The sequence below is a fragment of the Zonotrichia leucophrys genome, chromosome 2 (genome assembly GCF_028769735.1).
Source record: "Zonotrichia leucophrys gambelii isolate GWCS_2022_RI chromosome 2, RI_Zleu_2.0, whole genome shotgun sequence".
Lineage (NCBI taxonomy): Eukaryota > Metazoa > Chordata > Aves > Passeriformes > Passerellidae > Zonotrichia > Zonotrichia leucophrys.
Window position 1 is genome coordinate 110,815,755 of NC_088171.1, and position 25,434 is coordinate 110,841,188.

The following is a 25,434-nucleotide window of genomic DNA, read 5'->3' on the forward strand; positions in this document are numbered from 1 at the left end:
TGTATACTTGGTTAGACCAGACATAAAGCCTTTAAAGCAGCAGAGGGTTCTTATCATTGGAGAAGACAAAGAACATCTTCTGCTGGAGCAAAGACTGTGTCATGAATCTTTGTAGCTGGCATGTGGGCTGTTTGTTTATTTTACTCTCAGAATTTGGCTTTTTAAGGGAACACAGTTTGTTTGTCTCACAGTCCTGGCCACAGCCAGTAGTTTTGAACTCTACAGATACCTTCTGCTAAATTAAACACCTAGGAATAAATCTCAGCTATACTGATTCTCCTTGATTCTCCCGAAGTGGAATCCAAGCTATCAACCCAAAAAAGAACAGGACATGCAACATCCCTCTCCTAAAGCAGCTCCCACCTGTGCTGGCTGCTCAGTCTGAGCACACACAGCTCTGAATCAAGCTGCACAACCTGCTTGCTGCTTTTTCCACAGCTAGGGAGAAAATACAGAAGTGGAAGGGAGTTGGGAATACTAATAACTAAGGGCAGTATCTAGAAGAACAATCATGAGGGCCTGGGGAAATTAAAAGGATAATTGTGAAGGCAGGCAGTGCAGGTTGGCTGCATGAAGCTGGATTCAGAGGTGGGCAGCTCTCCTGTCCTGAGAGGCAGGAGTGGTCATGAGAGCTTAGAGGAAACAGGGATTACTGTTGTTGGAAGCAATAAATAGCAGAGGATCATAAATCTTGAGGAAGACAATCTTCATTAGGGGCGCTGCTCACTGAGCGACCTAAATGAACTATAGCTGTCACTTCAAACCTTGAAAGTTCAGCATTTTCAGGTAGAGGACAAATAATAGATGATATTAGAAAGTCTGAAAGCAGCCTTTTTATTTATCCAGGAGCATTACCAGTTCCAGAAAGACTTTTGCAGGCCTCAGCATTTTGTGGGCTTAGGTTTACCTGTTGGTTTTTTTTTTCTTTTTAGAAAAATATTTTTCAGTTTGGTAAAATTATCCATTTAACTTACAAAACTTCATTTTTTAAAAGTTGCTCTTAATTTTATTATATCTCAGACCCTAATTTTGTTGATCAATTTGGGCAACTCACAAAAAGGAATAGTCTTTTTCCTATATTTAGTGTAAAGATAAATGGAACCAGAATTGTTCTAGTTCTCCCCTTAGGCATTTTTCAATTGAGCTTGAAATCTGGTAAAGGCAAGGGCACAGAGTTTTTCAAAAGTTGCTTAATGCTTCATAATTAATGTTAAAATATGTACATGTGACATACTTGTATATGATGATAAATACTGGTTTAAGCCATGTGTTTATACCAAAAACTTTTACCAAAAGTATAAATACAGGACATAGCAAAAAGAAAGACATGTTTAAAAGTAAAGAATAGATTTTTTCTTAATTTAGTAAAATGCAGTGACTGAAAATATGATTTATTTCTGAAGCTTCAATTTGTGACAATGGATGATCTCCCTTCTTTCCCTGTGGCTTGAATCACAGAAACAGAAATCAAGAACAAAAAAGCTGGCACAGAAAATCCTCTGTTGCTGCAAAAATGGTCACAGAGTATGCATTAAGTGCACTCCCCATTTACTTTCTTAATGCTTATTAAGAATTCAGACAATTTGCATGTGTTTTACAAATAGCAGAGCTAACCCATCTGAACATGTTCAGTGACTGAGCTGCCTGCCATTACCCAGTGGGCCCCATGGCAATGGCAGGAGTGTTGTGCCCAGACCAGGGAGACCAGGGCAGTGTTTTGCCCTAGGTGAGCCCATGTCCATCCCCTGTGTTTCCTTCCAGGACAGGTGTATCCTGCTATGTTGGAGGCAGCGTGGTGGGGAGCAGCAAGGGAGTGGGTGCTTGGGGGCTGCCACCAAGAGCCCCCTGTCCCCACTGCTGCAATAGGTGTCCCCAGTGTCTTTAAGGAAGAAAAAATGGTAGGCAGGAGAGAAGCAGCACATGGATCAACACTTGGCCAGACCCCACCTGCAGGACCATTTTGGAGAGGGTGTAAGTACATAGCTGAGTAGGCTTGGCTGGAGGTCAGCTGGGGCAGTGAGGGCTGTGCAGGTTGAGTAATACTGAATAAACAGTGCTGAATCCATTGGGATGGGCAGGAACTCCGTGCCTGCCAGTGCAATTACAGCCCCTACTCCCGAGCTCTTACTCTTGGACAAACCTGTGCTGAAATATCTGCAGAGGTTAACAAGATCATTCCAAAGGGAAGAAATACTCTTGAGTAAGACCTAGAAAGATTGAGCCCGTAGGGTAGAAGATGTTGCTTGTCCCAGTAAGCCCAAATCTTTAGACTGCCAAGACTAATGAATTGAAGACACTGACAGACAAGGGGAGACAAAGAGCAAATTCTGTGCATGTTAAAAATAGCGAAACATGAAGGGACAGATCATGCCTCTTAGGCACTTGGCTAAATTGGGAATGGGTAGGAAGTCACATGGCTCCAAACATGTTACCTCTTTACACTTGTCGCTGATACCAAATTACTCTCCTCTCTCTGCCACTCCCTTGTCTGCTCCTATGCCAGCTCTAACCCGAGCTCCCACTCCTCCACAAGAACTTACTATTAATATGTTTTCATAGATCTCAAATCCAGTGCCACAGAAGTCCCTGATGTGTTTCACTGATGCTGGCTATAAGCAGCAGACCCTGCTGGGAGAGCAGTATTCCCTGTCACAGCAGTGGTAAATCTTGCAGCTGTACACTTTGTGTTGCACATTAGACCCTGGTATTACTGCACAGCTCTTCATCTGAGGAAACTGGACACCTGTCTTCTCCTTTGGCTTGTGTGATACGGTTTTGGACATATGACCTCTGGCTGTCTCATTCATGGGATTGGGATCATGCTGTCCATGTTGACATCCAAGGTTTCCCGGTAACTTCCAGCATCATTTTCCAAAGCTCTTCCCCTCTCCATACTCTTAGATTTTTAAATACCCTCTTAGGAGGCACAGGAAGCAAACAGTGGCCTTTTAGAGGATTCAAAGCCAAATCTCTTTTCCCTCTGTATCTACTAAGGGAAACGCAGAAGCTTAGATAAAAGTGTGGATGTACTTCAGTGGATTTCCCTGCCATTGTTTTCCCTAACACTTAAGCACTCTCTAGAGGTAGTTTGAAGTCCTATAAACAGCTCAGTCCTAATCCTTCCTGTTCATGACTTCGTTTCTGAATCACCACATTTGTCCATCACACCTTCTTCCCCGGCGAACTTCTTTCTTCCTTCCTTGTTGCCGTAATTAGAAGAGAGCCCTCAGCCACAAAGACACAAAGACTTTTCTTTGTTCTTTTGTCTCTCTGAGCATCTTAAGCACTGTACTTTTAAAAACCTAATGTTAACAGTTGGTCTCTGCTTCTAGTGATTGTCTGCCCTTCAAGGCTAACGTCTTTACAAACAATTGGGAAAAAGAATTACTTCATGTACATACTGCATTATATGAAGTTGCACCATTTGAACGGGAATTCTCTGGCTCTGTTTTTCTGTGCTCTGAGGGCTTTATAAGCCAGCAGTGTTAGAGGTGGCCCTGTAAGAAAGCAGTGCCTAACAAGGCAGCTTTCCTGCAGTTCCCTGCAGCTCCTCAACCTGAGTAATAGACACATGCCCTGAACTGTTGTATCAGGAATCCTGAGAAAAAGCAGTGAAGTGACTTACTCCTCATCTGTCGGGAAGTCCATGGCATGTTTAGCTGGAGTTTTTAACGTGCTCTGGAAGGCAGGTATTGAGCATGATGGGGTCTGGCTTTGCTAATTGTAACAAATGTTAGTGATTCAAAAGAAATCTTTCAACTTTCTGGGAGCTGTCAGCTGACTTGTTATTTAATGTTTCTATGTTGCTGGCAACAATTCCAGGCCCACAAACCTGACCTCAATCCAGGTTAAAAAGAGCTCTCACCTTTCAGTGTATGCAGACTGACCATGAAAATTACGGTGGAGTTACTATTTTTCAGTAGGCTATATATGCTATATGTGTTCTCAAACGCACTTATTTTTATGCTTGTTATCAAGCAGGCAGGAGATGTGGAGACTTTCTTAATATGCCCTATGATACAGCCCTTTGGCTGACTTTTTTACCCCCCCTCGAGGCCTTTCCAAGTTTGACCCATTTCCTTCATTAGCCTGAAGTAAATGCTTGATCACTTTTACTACTGTATCAGTCCAGCCTCTCAACATTGGCATTCGGAAAAGTGTAATGCTCCATGAAATTGGCCATTGGCAAGGCATTTTCAAACCCTGTTTTCAGCCAAGGGATTCTGGGCACAGCTTGGCTTTGTCCCCTCTGCCCCAACCTGTGCTCGCTGCTTGCTTGGCCGCATCCCTACAACCCCCTCTTGGCAGCAGCTCAGACAAAGGCTGAAGATTCCCAGAAAAGAGACGCATTTACCAGGTTATTTTGTTTGAATTGGTGTGACTGGCAATTGGTATTTTCCTGTTGCAACTGAAAGTGTTCAATAATTCATACATTTTACATAAAGTCTTGCGGCTTGTTCCGCTCCCACCCATGTCTGAGATAAGGCAGACTTGATGGCAGGCAGTATTCAACAGAATATGCATTTGAGCATTAAAATCTGCTGCTTCAAAATGCTGATCTTAAGAGTCAGGGGTTTATGTCAACACTAGCAACCTCTGGTAGGGGTACTGACTTCTGGAGTTACATGGAAGGGGTTTTTTCCCCACTTCAGTCACCTAGAATTCTATCTTTAATCTGTAGTCGTTACTTCAGAGTATAAACAACATTGCAATGCATTGTTACTGTAAGGAGCCACGGACTAAGAGTGAAGTTTAAAAGCTTTGTAGTCAAGATCTGGTACAAAGTTTATTATATATTTTATTTTGGGTTAGGATTTTTTGGGGTTTTTTTGTTAAAATGGCCTTGCTCCATAAAGCTGCCTGTGCAGTCAGTCGGAAGTGCTGTGAGCTGCAGATGTGTCTCTGCCGACCCTCCGTGCAGCAGCGGGTGAATTGCTGCCTTGCCCCAGGCCTCCAGCTCGTGTTGCCCGGGCTCCCCTGCCGAAGATGAGTCCCGGGGGTCCCGCTAAGGACCGCGGCTGGCTCGGTGGCGCTGGGCTCAGGGACCCAGCCTGAGTGGGCACAGGCTGTGATTCCAGGTACCTGCCCCGATTTGCGAAGGCTCCGTGAGGCGCTGCTCGCCGGGCCGCTGGCCCCGGTGCCCGGCGGGAGGGCGGGCGGCTCCCTCAGACGTGGGCGGGCAGCCGGGGCTGGAGGCCCGTGAAATCCTGCCAGCCACCCCCCTGTGTGTGTGTGTGTGTGTAAGTGTGAGTGTGTGTGTGTGTGTGTGTGAGGAGAGGTGGGGATGGGGCAGATGGGGGTGGAGTGGCAGCTTGGGAGGATGGGAGGATGGGAGGGAGGGAGGTGGAGGGACAGAGGAGGAGAGGGGGCAGGGTGCCTGCGATTGGTAAAGCTCCGCGAAGGCATCTGCCAGCAGGACTTCAGAGGAATGTGAAACCAAATCATTTTAGAAGTTAAAGATAGACGCAGAATACACAGCATCTTGAGCCAAGGTTTAAATTCATCCCTCTCTGCCTGGCTTCTCGCAAAGTTCTGCTTGTCAGCTTGCCTCTGTCTCCTCTAGCAGCTGTAATATTCCCTAAAAAAGTAACATCAGTCTGGATTCTTGGGAATTACTAAGGTGGCAAAAGGGATCATGGTGCATACAGTGGGGTAAGTAGGAAGCTTGCCTCTGCATTTGCTGGGGTGGTTCCTCTGGGCTTTCCTGCTGCCTTCAAAGCACTCCGGCAGTTCCTGTAGGATGAGGTGGATACTGAAATAATGCTTACCCCGGGCGATTGAGTCTCCCGTTTTCCCCATATGGAGCATTTGAACTTTATTCCTCTGTGAAGTGTTAACTTTTCTTGGCATACCTAGGGTGTCTCGGGCTTTATTTTGCACTATGGTTTGGAGTGCTGTGTTCCTAACAGATGATTTTTGTTATATACCTTTGCTCTTCGTTAGTGGGACAGGCTGTTTGAAATGTTGCTTATTATTACAAAGTTGAAAAGCAAGTTGTTTTCCACGTTAGAGAGGATGTAATCAATGTTTGCTTGCTTGTTTGGCCATGGTTTCATTTACAAACTATTTCCTCATGGGTGAATTTGATCACAGCACAGGGTTAATTAAATTTAACCTTTGTGTTTGTTTGTTCCCAAATAATGCTTTTACTGGGAGTTTGATTTTTTTTTTAAAGAAAAAACAAAAAACATTTTGGCTATCATTTTCTTTGAACAAAGTCCTTCTAGCAGTAATTTAAAAATCTGTGCATTCCCCTGGTAGTCCTCACTTAGATAGTGAATTTTTGAGTAAAAAAAAATAAATTCAGGCTATCATGTTCTTTCTAGAACTTATCAGAAGTAATTTCAGTATCTGGCAGATACATTGCCTCATTGATCAATGTCTTTTTCAGGCAATTTCTGAAACATTTCTGGTGAAGTTGTGGTGATCCTATATCCAAAAGGATTTTAAAATACAGCAGCTTGTTTGGAAATTAGATGTACTATTTGTTATATAGCAAGAACTTGTAGTCTGAGAGTTTCATCTGAATCTGGGCTTTGAGTGTGTGTTGTCTAAATGCCAGCATTGTTTATACCATTTTTTCTGGGCATGTGTGTTTTACACTCATAGTAGAGAAGCTCCTAACTTAGGATCTGGTGTCAGTTCCCCCAAACATACTCAGAATTCCTGACGTGTTAGTGCTGCCCATAATAACCATAGGAAATAGGTGCTGGCTGCGGATAACTGAGACGCCTGACATTTTTGGTTATGGATATCACTGCTCAAGAGATGCATATAATGGCAGTGTGTGTCATGCACAATATGTGAAAGTGGGTGAACTAAAATAGAAACAGTTCCTCTGTTTCAGGGAAAGATGATGTGTCTGGTATCTTTCTGGCATTTGATGGAGTTCATCTCTGTTGGTCAGCTTGCCTGAATTTTGCAGAACATTTGGGTGTGTTTGGATGAGCAAATCTGCTGTAAAGTGATTTTTGTGGGATTAAGTGTAGGGTATGGAGAAGAAAGATATAGATAAATAACCTTTAAGGTAAATCTGGCACAAAAACCAGATGCAGGAATGAGAAATGAAATCCAAGCCAGTTCTTTTAGAGTTTGTAGTAGCTGGGTGTTCTTTTAAGTAACTCTGACTAGCTCAACGCTTCAGTCCTGGGCTAAATTTCCAGGCCAACAGTTGCTTACATGAAAGATTTTTTTACATTACATCAAGAAATTATTGTAATATTTATTTAGGTATTGAAGTGGAAGACCTTTGAGACAAAAAATGTCGGGATGAGTAAAACTTGCAGTGAGTCTTGGTGAAGTTGTGGTTAGTTTCTGGCTCTTGCACAGGGTCCTGTGCTGCTTCATGCAAGTCATGTGAGTTCTCAAAGCCCCTGCAGACCAGAGGGGGCTGGAAGGGGGCGAAAATACCTCTAGTGTTTCTCTCTGTTGGGTATCTAGGTAGCAGTTCCTCGAGTTAAGCATTGCCTCTGATAAGGTTTAGCACAATAGGCTTCTGTTTGCAGATGCTCTTCCCATGGCTATGGCCTCCCCAAGGAGGGAGGGAGAATTCACAGATTTAGAAGTAGGGGTTCACTGCACCTTTTATAAGCTTCCTAAACTGAAAGAGAAAAATAGACTGACATTCAGAGGTGAGCAGAAAATAGAATTAATGTTCCATGGGAAATTCCTGAGTCAGTTCAAAATTTAATTGCATTTCCCTACCACAGTGTATTGCTTTTCAGAAGTTATAGTTCAGGAGCATGATGTTCCCATTTCATTATCTGAGACCCTTCTCCCATAATTAAATGTCCAAGAGGCACTGGAGAGCTTTGTCACAAAGAAACATGCTTTGAATTCTGGGAAGTGGAGCTGCCTGAAAAACCTCGCTCCTGGAAGGAAAGCGCATCCGACCCCGGAACAGGATGTTCCCAGGGTAAAGAACTACATTGTGGTATTAGATTGCCTTTTAAAAGTGTTCTGCTTTACCTAATTCACCTGAAATAATATTTGCCAATTGTCCAAGCAATAAATGGAAAACGTTCAATAAAGTGATATTTTCCCACAGAAAATGTAGTTGTATTTGATACAAATTCTAAATTATTAAAATGCTGGCATATTTACTAAAGTGGAAAATCCTTGGCCAGCTGTTAGGGTGAATTTTTCCTGATTAGGATGTGTGGTACTCCATGTATGGGACTGCAGTGAGTGAATTTTTCCTGATTAGGGTGAGTGTGGTACTGCACTCAGTGATAATGGTACTACACAGCAGTGTGATACTGAGTGAGGTTTTGGGGTAAGGGGTGAGGGTGTGGTAGCTTTATGAGGACATGACACAAGGACTAGAACCTCTTTCCTCTACTTGCCCTCCTCTCCCTGCCCCATTCTCCCTCACTAGCCTTGTGCTTCTTAGGTGACTGGGATTTGTTGGGAAGTGGAGAGGGAGCAAGGAGAGAGAAGCAGACATCACTTTCTAAAAGGCTTTTGTAAGAAGGTGTTGCTAGGGGTGGGGACATGCTCTTCTTGATCTTCTGGTCTTTCTTCCTCACTGCAGCTTTCCCTTCCTCACATTTCCCAGAACCCCCAATAATCCCACCCAGGGGGAAATTGAGAAGTGCTGCTGAGGCAGAGGGGATGGGATGGTGAGAGGGAGCCTGTGCCCTGCCCTTGCCTCTTGCTGCTGCAGAGAGAGGAGAGGTCATGAAGGTGCTGATCTTCAGGGGGATCCAGCAGGGGTCAGAACATTGATGGAGCTGGTCCCCCTGGTTTTGGCTACAGTGTGTGGGTGAGGTGCTGCTGTGATGCTGGTACACTAGCACTGTCAGCATATGCCATGCTTTCCTGCTCTGAGGAGCTGAGTGCTTGCAGTCCCCTAGGGAGAAGCACTGCTTTGTCATGGCAGGTAGCATGTCCTCTTCTCAAGGAGGTTGGTTATGTCCCTCCTTTTTGTACCATTTTGTTGTGACTTTGTCATGACAGTTTGAGAACATTGTTCTTTCTGAGGTGAAAATGGGTTTGCGACATTTTTCCCCTTTAATAGATCCTACAATTTTTTCTTTGCAAACCATGCTAAAACCAGTAGCAAGGATATGCTTATGAGTATTAAAAATACCTCCTTGCTAGATTTTAGTTACTGTACATGGTTTCCAATTTCTTTCTGTCATGATCTTTTTTGCCTTTGTAAAACTTTGCTTCTAGCCTCATCTTCAAGCTTTTTGCAGTGGTCATTTTGCCATATATAAGAAAATGGAAGTGTCATTAGGAGCTGGTTGGTAAGGAGTTTAAGGACTGTTTCCCCGCAGTTCCCTGACAATGTGCTGGTGTTTTTCTGAGCTCTGAAGAAGCAGCTTATACTGATACAATTTCTTTTATTTTCCTTTCCTGATTCTTCTCCTAGTGATTTGTTTTGGCAGAGTATGACAGTCTGGTGCACCACACTGTAGAAAGCCTCAATTCTCCAATTTTGTAATTCTGTAAAAAAAAAAAAAAAAAAAAAACACCCACCCCCCAACCTAATGCAATTATTATGTCATATGCAGCCATATTATCACCTCTGAGCCCATGAGTAGAAGCCCAAGGAAATTGCCTGTCCAAGTGATATCAGATCTCCTGCACTCACTATTCATTCTGGCTCCTGCTGTATCAGGGAATAAAGGACTTCCTGGCTAATTATTATGGTATGCAGTGATTTACCTGGAAACACAGTGATACTTCCCACTAATAGGGTGCTTAAAAATGCATCTAATTGCAGCTGTGGTAGTTGAGAGAATGCCCAACACCTAACAGTCTTGAAAAACCATCATTCCTTGCAGGGGGTGTTACAGGAAACTGTTTTACTGTCTCCTTCCTGTGTCTGAACCAATTATGTGGCCTCTTGCTCTAAAAGTTGATTTGGGGATTATAGTCTGTGTAATAAAGAGATAGGAAAGCACTGGAAATGATGAATCTTTCTTTATTAATTCATTTGCTGGTGTGGTGATAGCTGTTTGCTGAGCATAACCTCCCCTGGGGCAGTGGAGGGAAGAAGTCAGCTTCTGTGCCTGTGATCTTTGTCAAGCCAGGGAGGGAGAGGGTGTTGGTGCATCCCATTCTGAGAGCAGTGATGGTGATACTTGGCCTGGTTCTGTGAAGTGCTCCAGGATCAAGGGATGAAAAGTAGTACCTGCATGCTGCATTCCTGCTTTCTTTTTATGGTAAGGATAACACTAGTGTGGCCTCTTTGTAAATTTGTAAGAAAATTTGCAGTAAGGGGAACCTTAAAAAAAAAGGGAGAGAAAAATGAAACAGAGACAGAAAATTCTGTCAGCAAGTAGACTTTCAAAGCAATTTGATGACAACTTGTGACTATTTTTTTTTAAACACAATGAAAGTAAGCAATGGCAAAGCACAGAGGAACATGCTTGGAGTGAAGTTGTCCTTGAGTACACTTTACCAAGTAAATAGAATTAGTAATCTTGGGCTTTCCTGCTACATCTTAAAAATTCCTCTTGTAACGGAAGTATGTGCTTTCTAGTAATTACTACCTTTGCAGTGCGTGTTCATTCTTAGTGCAACATTGGAAGAACATCAGGGAACACTTTGATTCTTTCCAGATTTCTAAAGCAATGATTATTTGGCTATCACAAGTTTCTGTCCCCCTGTTTCTTTCAAATTCACAATACATTTATATTGGATTAAGAGACCTACTGTATAATTTGTGTTATACAGAAATACAATCCATTCCCTGCTTGTAGATCATTCTTTTTTTTCCTATGAATTGACTTGAGAATGTCTACCTTTTCATCTAAAAAATTATGTTGAATTACAAAGGCAACACATTGATTTAATCATTTTTTTAACTTGTGAGTTGATAATTCTGAAATCTTGTCACATTCTTAACATGGAATCCTATCTTGTAGGACTGAAAGCTTTCTCACCTCCTTGAAAAGTTAAAGTTAGTCTAGGAGAGCTGGCCAGTCCTTTATCTTGATATTTTATGTATATTTTTAATTGCTCTTATGATAGCAAATACTGTTCTTTGAATATACACCAACAATCTTGCTTCCAAAAGGATCGCTCAAATTTCCAACCAGATCTAACAAAATGCAAAGTGCTTTATGATTTTATTTTTGTTCTTAAAATTTGGATCAGTTTCCCTGGCTCATTGGAGAAAATAAATCACATCAGCTTAATGCAAGTATAAATTGTATTATGCTGGTTGGTACAGGAATGCAGGGAGAACCTAACAAAGCTGAGAGTCAAGCTATGTTTTCTGCCAGGCTATTCTGTAAACAAGCCATATTTTTTTCCTTAAAACCCCCCACTTCTGCTAATGTTGTCTATCATGTTACTTCCCCTACAACTTATTCTGTGTCCTGGCTTCCCATCTCTCTTTCTCTGCCACCTTCCAGGCCTCTTCATCCAAAGCTGTGAGTTGTCTTCCCCCTGATTCCAGCCACAGAGTTGGGTGACCCATCAAACACAGTCACAGCAAGCAAGGCAGGCTGGCAGCACATTCAGAAGTGGAAATTCAGCAGCAGTCCTTGCTCCATCTCCTCTGCTTGCCTAGGGAGTCTCAGGGAGGAGACACATTTTCAAATACACGAGGTTGTGTGAGCTTGCAAGGAGCCCCCTGAGCATGTCTCCCATAGACCCACATCAGCTCAAAACAGGAGTCATCAGCAAAGGTGCAGACCCTCAGCTGCCAGAGCAATCACTTGCACTTGTAAGCTCTAAAGCTCCCTGTGAGCCATCCTTGGGCATGGAGTGGGACTTCTGTTAATAAATTCAGCCACTGTTCAGTGAAAGGGACAGGAAAGTAACTGTTGTATCTGCCTGCAGAATTTTTGTGTGTGAAACAATGGAGAAAGGAAGGCTTCTCGGCAAAAGAATAATTAAAGGTGAAACTCTTTCTTTTCCTTAACTTTAGCTTTGAAACTTGCCAAAAATGTGTAAATAATGCATTCAGCCTCGCTCTGATATTTGATATATAAAGTTTCAGCTCAGCCATAAAATCTAGCAGAGCAACTGAAAAAAATGGTTTTGTAGTAGGAAGTGGGGGTTACCAGAGAAAACTTGCTAAAATGATAATTGCAAATAGCAATTATGTGACCCTAGGTGATAGTACATAGGATTTCAGAAATCATACAGTTAAATAAATAAAGAAGGTAGTGGATAGTTGAAGAGAATCCAAAATATAAGTTTTTCACCTATATTAAATCTGCTAATGTATTCCTAAATAGAATTAAAATTGTTAGAGATTAAAGAGTTTTGGAAAAATAATAATTCCAGGCTCATATGAGCTCTTTGCAGGACAGTACATTTTCATGGAAGGGGGAATAAGTGGTGGCTGATTGTCATGTGCAGTTACTCTCAATTTGGTGGAAACTTGGACTGAACAGGCCTAATCTTTGCTGTTGCTCTTTTTAATATCCACTTCTGTTGGAACAGTGTATTTTCTGTGAAAAAAGGCATCAACTAAGAAGACAGATAATTTTTCATGCCACTCTCATTTACAGGAAGCAAAAGTAAATTCCTTGTGCACAAAGCCTGAGCTTTTGCCAAATACTGAAGTAGAAAAGAAGACATCCATTGTGTTATGTCCAAGAGAAACCAAGCTTTGCCAGAAAGGAACCCCAGCCTAGCCAGGTCTGTCCATACCTATTTCACAGGTCATTGCTCCTGTCCTTTTTCTGTTGAGCACCACTGTAGGTGAGTGCTTGGGCTGTACTGGGCTTGGCTGCCTATACTGACAGGCTCTATACAGAGCAAGGACATAAACTTGGGTATTTCAGCCTAGGGAAAATAGTCCTACCTGGTTTCCCACCCTGCTCCTGGTAGATAGAGCAAATAAAAAGTGAGGAAGTTTGTGGAGAGCCTGGTTTAAGCATGGCTTAAAGAAAGAGGCCATGAAGGTATTCAGCTGAGGGAAATATAGAAGCCTGCTGTAAAGCAGCCTTTCCCAGGCTTGATCCTGTAAATAATTAGGTTCTCAGCCACCTTTTATATAAACAACAAGATTCTCAGACCTTTCTGTCCTTGGCTGCTACTGGGAACAGACAGCCAGTCTGGGAATAGATATGAAGGTTTTGAGAACCTTTCATATCATGGTGGGAACACTGATCTTGATTTCAGTAAACTAACTTCAGGTATTGTAAACAAAAGGAGGAGCTGAAGTTTTCTCTACAGCCTATCAGGAGCTCAGATTTTGCAATATGCATGAAGTGAATTAACACTGTTATAAAAAGTGCCTGATTGATGAATAAATGGGAGTCAGATGCTAAATCAACAAAGGTGGTCGCTCCCTCACTTCAACAGAAGTTTATGCAAATACTGCCCAGTCCTTGATGGATTTCCAGTGTTTTGAACTGTGTGCTGATGAAAAACTACCCACAACTTGGTGCCTTTTGAGAATCAGCATTGCAAGGGCATTTTTTCTTCTTAGGTGCACAGAGGCTGTAGTGGTGGTGTGTAGTTCAGAAGGTTCACTGAGCTGTTGTCACCAGCTGGCTGGGGAACAGCCAGTGGGACAGCAGCTCTTCAGGAAAGGACAGAGTTTGCTGTGGATCCCTGGTTGAACATGGATTGGCAATGTTGAGCTGTTGCACAGTAGAAAGGGGAAACAGGAAAGCACAGTATTGAGCTGCATGTGGGCCCACAGCCTGCAGGGAGCAATCCCCACACTGGTGAGCACTCGGCTGTAGTTCTGTGTTCAGTTTGGAGCACTGCTCTTGAAGATAATGCTGACCACTTTGGATGTGGAGAAGAGGGCAGGAAAAGTGACCTGAGATCCATAGGACATAGCCCAGAGGGAAGCCCTGAAAGGGTTAAGTTTTCTGTGCCTAAGGAGGAGCAGTCTGCTGAGGAGTGAGTAGGAGAAAGGCAGGTTTTCAACACAGACAGCACAGTACAGGCTGTTGCCAAGACTGGGCAAGTAATTTTTTTGTCTGTGCCATGGACAGAGAGAAATGGATCTAAAATGAAACAAGAGGAGGTAAACCCTATGAAAATTTTATCCACAAAATACCCTGCCAGTGGGTCTTGTGGAGTCTCCATCACTGGAAGTGTTAGGAATGACTTTAATAAACATGAACAAAATGTATCTGACTCTATCTCACAGTGGGAGGTGGATTACATATCTTTCCTACCATCCCTATGATTTGATGATACTGGTGATAATACTGCTCATGGAATTATTTTAATGACAGAAATTCTTTCTAAATTCTGGTTGCAAAGACCTCTGCCGAGTGGAATGTGTTTTGCTGAGGTGGAGGAGACACTTAATCATCATATAATTTCCTCATTTTGAAGTGTTCCTTAGATAAGGCATAAACAGCTGGCTTTGCATTTAATCTCAAATATCATTGTCCTGAAATACTTGGGGACATCACTTTGTCAGCTGGCACTTGACAGTCCATCCTAAATCTGAAATATGTAATTGGATTCTTCGGATGAAATCCGAGTTTCCTTTGAAGTCATGGGGTTTCATAGGGTAAAAATTTCACAGTGAGGACAGAGTGATGTCCACTTGTATGTGCTCAGCTTTACTGTCCCAGGCAGGCCTGTTGTTTTCAGGACAAGGATACAAGGAGTGGGTTGTAAGAGCATGTAACCTTTGTTATGACAAACATTTGGCTGCAGAAGGGGCCCTGCCTTTGGAGTTCTTGTGTGGGTGAGTGAGAGCTTGCAACAGGCATTACATGAGGTGAATTAATTTTTTTTCTTTTTTTCAGATAATGTGAACAAAACTAATTTACACCATCTGTTCTGAAATAGACAGTAGAAAAGCAACATTCTTTTTTTAAACTTTTTTTTATAATACTTTGGGCACTATGTATTCTCTTTAGTGTAATGTAATTTCTGCCCTTTTTCTCATTGAGGAGAGGGGTGTTCTCCCCCAAAATGTTTTTTTTTTCCTAATTGTCATTCAGTATTTATTAGTTAGTTAGTTAGTTTGCATTTAGTGTTCAGATAACTATAGCTGGAAATTGAATGTTTCTCCAGCTACTGGATAATCCCTCCTGATGAAATGCATTCAGAGAAGTCTCCAGGTGCTATGAATTGGCATAGTTCCATTGGAAATATTCTGGCTTTGTTTATGCCAGTGCTAATTCAGAGCAAGTTCACTGCTCACAGGTTTAAAGGAGGTGATAGTCAGAATGTCATCCTAAAAAGGAGATCACATTAATGTAGAAGCTCAGTGTCAGTCTCAGAGCTGAGTGTTAAATTCTTGTGCCTCATAATGCATTGCATTTCACATCCAGATTCTTTGCAGGCTTTTCTTAACTGGCCACGATGGGCCATGTGTAGGAATTGCATGTATATATCTAAGGCTAAAATAAGCCCTCAAGAAGGCACAAACCCAGACTTTAGGACCACCAATACATCAGTTGTTAATAACCTTACAGTGTTACTATGCTCACACTAGAAACACAATTAAATTGGAATTATTTGAAACTACCATTAGGGGAAAGAAGATGGAGGAGAACGGTTTCATCCTTACAACATCATGTTTTCATTGACCTACTTACAGTAGGGGAGAAAATGTGTCCCTTCCCTTTACAGTAAAATAGGTTTGTTCAGCAATATTATAATGCAAATGCACAAGAGAAGACTGGATTTCCTCACCACTCCAGGAGGACTTGGAAGGGAGAGCAATGTTATTTCACACGCTTACGACTAAGATATGTACGTTCCTGTTCAAGCTGCAATGTTATTAGTTTAATCAATTTGGCAGAAAGTGCTTAGAGGAAAAAAAAAGGTGAGAGGAAAAGGGCAGTGCTTGGGCTGCAGCTGTGCAGAGGGACCTTCTGTGGGCAATGACATTTCCTTTGTCTTCATCTTCCCTGTTTCAAAGCCTTTGGGACTGCTGGGCTGGAAGAGTCCCAGACATGGGTGCACGGTGCATCTCTGCTCATCCAGCACCCCTGCCCGAGCCACTGAGCGAGGAGCCATGGCTGCAGCTAAAGCACCTCCAGAGAAAAACTCTGTGTGCTTTTCCTCCTCCACATCTGTGCCATGAGCAGGGAGCACGATGCAGGTGTCTGGCTTACTCCAGACTGGGCATTGGGTGCTCATGGGGTAGGCAGCATGTGGGGTTTGGGACGTGGGCATTACTGTGGTACTGCTCTATGCCTGAGTAACTAAGCCATCTTTATCTGAAAATAAACACCTGCGGGTAGTCCTTTCTAGGCTGCTCGGGTCACATTCCTCCACAAGGTGTTGTTAGTAATTTAGTATTGTCAGAGGCATTAGTCACTGCCACAGTAGCTTAATAATGCATGGTAGGAGCCAGCTGGTAATTAACAAATTAGAGATATCATCTACATTTTCCTCAAATATTTCAGATGTAGCAAAAATAATTAAACAGAGAGTGCTTTGGGTGTTTAAAGCTGTTACATATATTTAAAACATCTCGCCATGTTAGGAAATTATTCATTGTTTTAAAGGTCAGCTAGGCCTCATCTTGCTGTACTTCTAGGATTCTGTAATTCACACTGAAGAGTTGTGAAGCAGGGGAAGGGCCAGAGTCCTATCTTTTCCTTTAACACTTTAATTCTGCATCATTTAGCAAATTCATGCCAATGCCTGACTTCTGTGCCTGTTTTTAGGAGTGGCATGACTTTGTAGGTCTCAGCTGCTCTCTTTTGCACTTAACTTCCTTTTGTATGAGAAGTGTCTTGAATTGGAAGGTTATGTTTGTGTGTATGTGATGGAAAGATGAAATTGGCTTGTAATTGAAGCTAAGGAGGGAAAAAGTTAACACAAATTTTATGAAACTGCAACGCTGGGACAGACACCACAGTATGAATGAAGGTGATGATGGGTTTCATTTTGTAGTGTAACTAAAATATGCTGGTATGCACAAGCTCGCTTTAACTCACTTGGCATCTCCATATTTTATCACCAGATGGTGACCAGCAGTTTCAAACTGAGACGCTCTCAGTTACCTATGTGTGATGACTAAGCACTAGTATACTTTGATACATCTCCCATCCATGCTGCTTCAGCCCAGTACTGCTTAATCCTCCTGCAGCCTGGCTCCAGGACTCGGCTCTGAGTGTCACAAGCCTTTGACTGTGCTTTTTCTCCGGGGCAGGATCTGATCTGGGCACTCTGAGGCAGACGGAGCAGGGAACAGAGCAAGCGGTCGGAGGAGCATCATTTCTACGGGTAGGGTGTGGTGTTACCTGTCTTCCTGGGGAGTGCTGGGGTACTGCCAGTGGCTTGGGGAAATACAATTTATGTCTGAAAACATTCTTCTTGGAGTTAAAAAAACCTGCTTTTGAAAATGTGGCTGGGTGCTCTTTGATACACAGTGCCGAGTTTTTGTCAGACAGTAACAGTTTGTGTTCAAGCTTTGAACTCGTGGTAGGGATGTGAGCAGCTCTACAATATAATGAAAAACAGATAAGAATCTGCCCTGTAATACCTTTGCTCTTTGCTACATTTAGTCACCTCCATATTGATGGAAGAGCACTGGGTATTTCAAAGCATGCATTTCTGAAGCTTAAAAAAGAAAAGGAATTCCATATGCAATTTCTATTAAGATTTTTAGCCTCTTAGAGTTAAGCTGAGGCGTTTTGAATGCTTCATAGTACCTTTTGGTACTAAAGCTCAAAGGGTAGAGTAGAAAAAGGCTGGTAAGTTATTCACAACACTGTTAACAGTGTAGACTTGTTTTGTGCCCCCTGAATTCTGTTTTGTTGTTCTGGGTGGCTTTTGCTTGGGGTCTTGCTGGTCGCTCTGTGCTGACTGTTGCCTCAGCAGAAAACATTCCCTGTTTGTGCTGTATAACAGCAGAGCATGAAAGTGCAGGCAGCACTGAGTCCCACAGCATGCAGACACGGGGAGAGAAGGGTGCTGCTGGGTGAGAGCAGACACCCCAGAGGGCAGGCAGAAGCACAGCAACATGCCAGCCTTTTCCTGCCATCCCACAGCCTCCTAAGAACCGGCCTCACATGTCCCTGCCTGGTGCCAGCAGCACAGCAGGCACATTTTGCACATTTCCTGCTCCTTCCACTATCCACACTGAGAAGCCTGTTGAATGCACACTTCTCTGGTTTTGTTGGTATTCTGGATTTCCCTCAGTGCAGTGCAAGGGCAGGTGTAGGGGTGGTCCTGCCTGGTTCTGTCCCAGGCTGTGGTGTGGCACCTTGGCACACACACAGGCCTGGCAGGGCTCCTGGCATCCATGGCTCAGACATGGCTGGGCAGCCTCACCTGCAAATGTCTCCCAGTGACAGAATAACGTTTCCTAGTGCAGGAACTATTCCTGCAAGCAGGGCCTTGCAGTTCATCCAGGGATTAAAAGGCACATCAAATTTTACTACGGTTTTCATCCCCCTGAAGCCCTTCATATACACAAACAATTACACAGACTTCATCATGATTATGGCCTGTTAAACTGCTGTATAAATATTGGTACTACATTTTTTAAATTATTTTTTGCCCTTTGTGTTAATTCAGTTCATAACCTTCACACTTCAGGTTTTAAAATGCCACTGCATCCATAGAAGACTAGATTGCTGTTGAGGGGAATGAAAATAACTACTATAGCAAGGGGAAAAAAAAGTTTTATTTCTTCAATCTGATACAGTTCATGTAACCATGGAAGGTAGGTGATGTCTTTAATACCTGTCACTCCTTTGTGCTGATGCTTTCAAAATATTTGGACACAAGTCATGGAGCTTTCTGTTCACCTGGGAATGAAGAAAGACATTCTGTCTGAATGTCCTTAGTTGCTGCTTTTTTCACGTTACGTTTTGGGTTAGTATTTCTGCAGAGAGGCTATACAGAAATCCCAGAGCAATTTAGGCCTCTAAGATTTCTCCATTCTGTAGTTTATTTTGACAAAATAATAGCCATATTGCTCTGTATTAATGGATTATTGTGATACTTGGATATTGCATTCAAAACACTGCATTTCAGTGCAATTGCTCAAACCCAAACTTTATATAGGTAGAATATGTTATTTGCTGCATTCCTTTTATTGTGAGCAAATCTACAACATCCAACTCTATCATTTTCTGGGGAAAGGGCCCCTTACTTTTGACACACTTTGTTCTGTGTTCTTTTTCTCCACTGTTCAAGTCAGAATTAGTCTGTCCTCTTTATATTTTATTTTTATTTGATATTTGGGAAGCAATAAGCTAACCTATGTTCTGTGTTCAGTCTGGAAGAGTGACTAATTCCACAAAGACTGCTGCTCACTGGCTGATCACTGCACTTGCAATTTACTTTTACTGTTAAAAATGCTGAAGCCCTGCAGCTAAGCATTTTGCTTCCAAATGCAGATGGCTAAGCTAAAAACCCTTTTTTTTCCTAGTTTTTGGGACTGATCAGTGAGATTCAGGAGTCTCCACCAGGGTTGTATTGGAAGTAGTAGGAGTTCTGGAGAAACTGTGAGGAATTTTGGTTGAATTTGGGGATGATCTGCTGTTAAGAGTTGTTCAGTGCTCTACTTAGTTCAAAATTTCATTCTCAGCCACTGCCTCAATGTCTTCCCTCACTAAAACAAAACAACAGGTGACTAGATCTTGCAGTGTCATATCTGACTTATTTGGCAGTTCTTTTCTGCCTCTTGATAGTGCTGGGATATGAACTTGAGGTTATCCCAGCTGCTCTGGCCACTTCTCTGTTCGCTAAAATAAAGACTGCCTGGTTTAGTCATTAACATGCTTATACATGTGCATTTACTCTGTTCAGAAGATCCCAAACTCTGCATGTAAAGATCTATGTTGGCATCTTTCAGTGAGAGTCTCCCTGCCCATGGGAACCCAGGCTTGTGTATGTGTGTTTTTGAAGCAAAGGGTTGTGCTGGTATGTGCAGGCTTATCTCTTCAGCCTTTTCATCTGAATGGAGCCTTCCACGATGAATTGACAGCATGAAAAATTCAGTCCATCCTGTTCAGAATTAAATGTGTTTGTTCAGTCCTTTGTTAAAGCTGGTGCTGTTATTCATGCACCACTTTTGCTTCCATGTAAGTTTTATTGTACTTTGATCTCCTGTAGCACCCAACAAACTTTTTAAAACCACTTACCCAGAAACCATTGTTTCACTGCAATTATAAAAGAACATGCAGTGAATCACAAATGAGAATATTACCCAACAAGATATTCCTAGAAACAGAAGAGCACTTACATGCAATACAATACATTAATCATTTATAAGGAGTCAGTTATTAAAATAATTTTTTTTAATACTCTGGATGTGAGGATGTGGAAAGTCTGTTCATTGAGGATGTTTGTGTGCTTTTGAAACTTTCTTAAGTTTCCATTCTCACATTCTTGTTACAGATTTGAAAAGCAAAAGCTCAAATATAGTAGTTTGGGTGACTGCAGATTAAGGTAACTCTATGAGTGTACATGTCTGCATGTGTATATACACATATGTAGATGTATGTGTAATTCAACAAGCCTTTGTCTTTAAGAGGAATGCACAGTGTGCTTAGTGCTTCTTTATTTCTACAGAACTGCTTATGATCAAAGACTTTGTCTACTGAGCCACTTTCACAGTCAGGATCTGTGGGCATTGTAACTGGATCTCTCAAATGGACAGAAGTCTGATAAATCTAGCCGAGCTATCACTTCTTCGCTGGGGTTGGCTTTAGACACACATTCTTATAAAGGACAGGATAGGGAAGGGAAAGGGAAAGGAGAAAGCCTCAAGAAATCTTGTTTCGAATTGCCTGTGTGAAGGTGTAGTGTCCCCACTCCCCATTCAGACACAGGCCCTGTGTCAGCAGACGCAACATGAGCTGCCCTCTGTCCCTTCCCCAGGCTGGTGGGATGTGCTCCAATGCCAGTCACAAGCTGCAGAGCTCACTTAGCACCACACTCTGCCCAGTGATGATGCACAGCATTTTAGCAACTGCTGAAGCTGAAACCAACTCAGAGCTGCCTTGTACCTGCACAGCTCAGGGAGTGAGCAGAGAAATTGGGGTTTCAGTCGTGGCCCATGGAGACATTCCTGGGATGGTGCACATTTGTGGTGAGCCAGTAGAGTGGGAGACCTTTCCAGCACAGCATCTGGTCTGACTCCTGCTTTTGGAGCAGAAATATTATCATTAAGAATTCTGTCACCACTGGGCAGGGATGCAAAGATGCACTCTTCCCTGGGCATCTCTGCCTCTGCTCCCCTTCTTTGGAGGTGGAACAGAGCAAGGAAAAGGACCAACTGCAGACTGTAATGGTCTTGAACCAGCTTTCCACTCCATTAGTAGAATGAAGGTGCAGTCTGGGTCATTTAATTTCCCATGTTGATGTAGGCAACAAATCAGATAGATGTGTTGGGGAATTATTCACCACGTCTGATAACTCAGCTTTTAAATAAACAGCAGGACTTTCCAAATATTACAGGAAGTGGCAAAAGCAGCAAGTGATAACAGATTAAACACTTCTAAACTGTCTTCTTTTTTAAGTGCTAAAGTTTGGGCAGAAGAAACTGCCATTTTTCTAGAAAGAAAACTCTGTGCAACAAGTAAGTTCGTTCCAACCTAAATCTACTCTACTCGTCATGCTGGAAAATGCAGCAATTGTGATTCTTGTAGCAGAATTTAAAATGGCAAGCATATTTAAATGAGTTTGTCTAGTGAAACTTGGCTAAAGCTATCATATCAGTGGGATGATAACTTGAGAGCTTTACAATTTAAACCAAATTTCTTTTGGCTGTGATGCCATCCTCAGCCCTATTGTGGTGAATACCCTGTGTGGCTCATGCTCTGTGCTTTCAGATCATTCTGCAGTGATTCTTCTCTTTCTCCCATTTTCATGACCCTTCTGTAGGCCAAAGTGCTGGAGGTATGTGCTGTTCACAGACCCTGTGCTTGAGGAGTGGTGAGAGAAAGGCATTCCCTCTTCTTGTCATCTGGCCAGCTGCATTCTTGAATAAACTGGATGGTGTGGCTGTGGGGCAGGGAAGGGAGATGGTCTTTGACAAAGATCAAAATGAAGCTATTCCAAGATGGCTTTGTGGTTTAGCTTTCCTCATGGGATCAAATCCCAAAAGAGATCAGACTGTCTGAGTGTTAGGAAAGGAACCCCTCTCCCTTCTTCTGACAGCTACTGCCCTCTCCCCTAATGACTTTTTGGAAAGCACACCTGTTCATTCATAAATGCATTCTTTTTCACTCTTAAATATCCCTGTCTATGCTCTGGAAGTATTGGTGGTACACAATAGAGGACACAGTGCATTACATACATAAACTTTCCATGGCTTTAAATGCAATATTACTCTTTGTGTCTTTTTTCAGAGATGTTGAGCATCTCTAACTCTGAAGGCCATGGAAAGTCTACATGGCCATCACACACTACTGTCTTTACCAGGTATCTCCTGTTCTATTTTCAATGCCAGACCTTAGTACTCACAGTTCAACTCTTTATTGAAGGTGAATTCCTTATCTTCTGTCTCCAATTTATCAACTCTTGTAATTTATCCTTGTTTTATGCTGTCGTATGCATGATCCAGAACAATAGTTCTTTTGACCCTATAAAAAAATTGATGGCTAGAATGGCTCAAAAAATAATCTGCACTGGAAATCTTATTAAAAGTAAAATTCAACTTGTTATTACAAAATTGACAATCTGATTCATTCACCTGTCCAGGGCAGAATGGAAGGTCAACTAAAACTTGAACCCTTGGTAAGGAAGTGTCACTTCATATTAGTGTAACAGGCACTCCAAAGATAGGATCACACATTACTGAAGGTAAGAGGTGCAAAAACCCACTTACAGACATAAAAGCAACATCCTGTAGAGGTATAGTTTTTGAGTAGAACATTGGTATTATAATCTCTCAAATGACAGATTTATCTGACTGTAATTCATCATGAAGTAGAGTTTCTGGTGTGTCAGGAGTTCCCTTGACCTGATGCAAGAACTTTATAGCTTAACTTTATGCCCTCAGGAAATTAAAGAGGTTATCTCAATCCTAAATCTAGTCTTTCCCAGCCTGAAGATACTCAAATTCCTGTAATACCCACTACTTATTACAGTGAAAACTTAAAAATTCTAAAGCTTTGTCTTTTTGTCATAGCTGACACAACTAGACTGAAGTGTCTTAACATATTACAAGATACTTGTTTGCTGGTTTTTATTTTGGAGTTAGCAGAGAAAAAGTCACGCTCTTAAATCTTCAGCAGTTTTCACTACATTGGAGTTGTTCTGAGAATTGTAAACAGTACATTTAGAAGTAAGCTCCTGGGTGGGATCTTTTGTGTCCTACGTGTGTCACTGCACATTTTGTGTCTGTCCAGTGAATTTGGAAAGGAGACTTCAGTGCCAAGTGCTCTTTGTAGTCACACGGATAGATCTGAGGTACGGTCCTGACCACACTGTCATCACATGGCTCTGAAACACTCATTTACTGCCTCAGAAGAAGGAACTATTTTGTTCCTCTTTCTCCAGAGGTTGGTTTGTGTGAAACCTGCTTGAGTTTTCCTTACAGCATGCTGATAGGATTGCCTGTTGCTTGCCCAGGGATCCTATTTCTTGCAGCTAATCTGAACATGCATCTCAGGTTTCTTTTCAATCTGCTGAAATACGCCTGTGATAATTTTATCTCGGCAGCCTGTACGGCTCCACTCGTATCCGAGCGTCAGTCTGCCTGGCTGTGGCTTTCAGGCACATGACCTTGGGAGAGGCACAGACTGCTCATGTTGTGGGAGCCTTCTCTGTCAGAGGGATGTGCATGTGTGTGGTATGGCTTTGTAATGCCATGGCAGACACAAAAACTGTCCTTGGGTGTCTCTCACTGGCCAGACTGGCCACAGAACCGTTCTACTGGGCTTGTGCAGGTTCACCTGGCAGCTCTGTCTGCTCTCTGCTCCCCTCCTGGTTTTGTTTTCAGCTCAGTGCAAGGTAGTTGATAGTGTAGTCCGTGATGAATAAAATATATAAGTTCCTGACCATGTAATGGATTGGTAGCACCACCAATTAGGAAAGTTGCCCAGCAGTTCCCATTATAGTACCGTAAAGTTTTTCAGAGTATTTGTAAAACTTTTAATGTCTGAACTAAAATTTTTCTAGCCAGCTGTTTTCCTCAGCCTGAGTATTTTGGAATATTTCAGCAAAAGTGATTCAGTAAGACTGAGAACAAGATTGGCATGAAAAGAAGTTGGGTTTCTTCACATTTAAAGAAAACCTTGGGTTATTTTCTTTGGTGTACTTTAGTGTTCTTGTACACTGGAACAAGGATGTAAGCTTCATTAGAACACATGACCTTTGCATGAGTAGTACTTCTCTTATTTGTCCCCGTGGAAATCTGCCCATTTGGCCTATACAGTAACCCTCAGGGGAAAATAAATCCAGAGCAGCTTATCCATGTTAAGAACCAGCTGCAGAGGAAGATCCTTGATGAAACCAGCTCTCTGCAGGTGCTGGGGAGTCTCCCATTGTGCTCATGGCACCCAAGTTGTCCCTTGGTCCTTGAGCAATTGTCAGGGTTTTTGCTGTATTTGTCTTCACGTGGATTCAGGCACACAGGTGTGTACTGAGAAGTCAAATGCTGTACCCCTAAGTCTTGCACACACTGAGGGCAAAGCTGCAGCTTCACAGGCAGCCTGAACTTTGACATGTCCAGTCTCTTAAACACTGAGGCTGCTAAAGCAAAAAACCACATAGCATTCTCATTCCTAAATTCCTCAGGAATAATTCTGCAATATAGTGTGGCTTGTGGAGTAAAGGTGACAGAACCTCCAGTTTCTTTGTAGTAATCACACTGCTTAGCATTCAAAACAACCTTGACAGAGGATCCTGAAGCATACTGGGCTTTCCCATCTTTCTCACATGAAGTATGCATGACATCTACTCTTCTGGCAGTATTCTGGTAGGACAGACTACTTGTTCTTGGACAGCACTGTCTCAGGGGAAGGAGAGTGGCTTACATTCTAAGTTCATTTCCATTTTAGTTTATGAAGCACCGCTTTTCAAAACTCCTGGGTTTACCATGCTTCCAACCCTTAGCTGAACAGATGTCAGAAAAAGACAAACAGAAGGAAGATAAATATGTAAACATTTCAAAACTTTTGCTATGGTGTATTGGCCAGTACTGAGTAGAAAATAATCCTGCTGTCATTAGTGTTTTTGATGTTAGGATTACACCTCTGTTCAGCTCTGCATTTTTTGTTGTTGCTGTTCTCTTTCAGCAATCTCCCTTTTCTTCAGAAAGAGCCTTTTGATTCAATGTGTGTTTTGTTCAGTGTGGTCAGATGAATGTTATTTCCTACTTAGTAAATGCCCCATGCTTACTGTGCTTTATTCACATGAGTAGATTTGCTTGAGATCAATGTGAATGTTGCATATTCGGGTTAGCAAAGAGTTAATATTTTTGACCAAGCTGCATAATACTTCGGGATACATTTCTCTATTGATCCTCCAATCCTCTTAGGTCTGCCTAAATAAGTTCTTTATGATGGAAAATAACTTTGCAATTTATAATACTGTGAGATCACTTTCCCCTCAAAAGATCATCTGGAT

At 42.3% G+C, this 25,434-nt stretch overlaps 1 protein-coding gene across 5 annotated transcripts in view; it reads left to right on the forward strand.

The window, feature by feature from the left end:
* The window catches only part of DTNA (dystrobrevin alpha), a 224,508-nt gene that overhangs the window by 38,281 nt on the left and 160,793 nt on the right, over window positions 1–25,434 (forward strand). For 2 of the 5 annotated variants that reach the window (XM_064706045.1, XM_064706046.1), the window contains exon 2: window positions 17,057–17,130. The exons of 2 other annotated variants lie outside the window; for them this stretch is intronic. The gene's annotated coding sequence lies outside the window, so the exon portion shown is untranslated. Of the gene's footprint in view, window positions 1–5,505; window positions 5,653–17,056; window positions 17,131–25,434 lie in introns of those variants that run through there. One more of the 5 variants, XM_064706047.1, reaches the window with a different exon arrangement.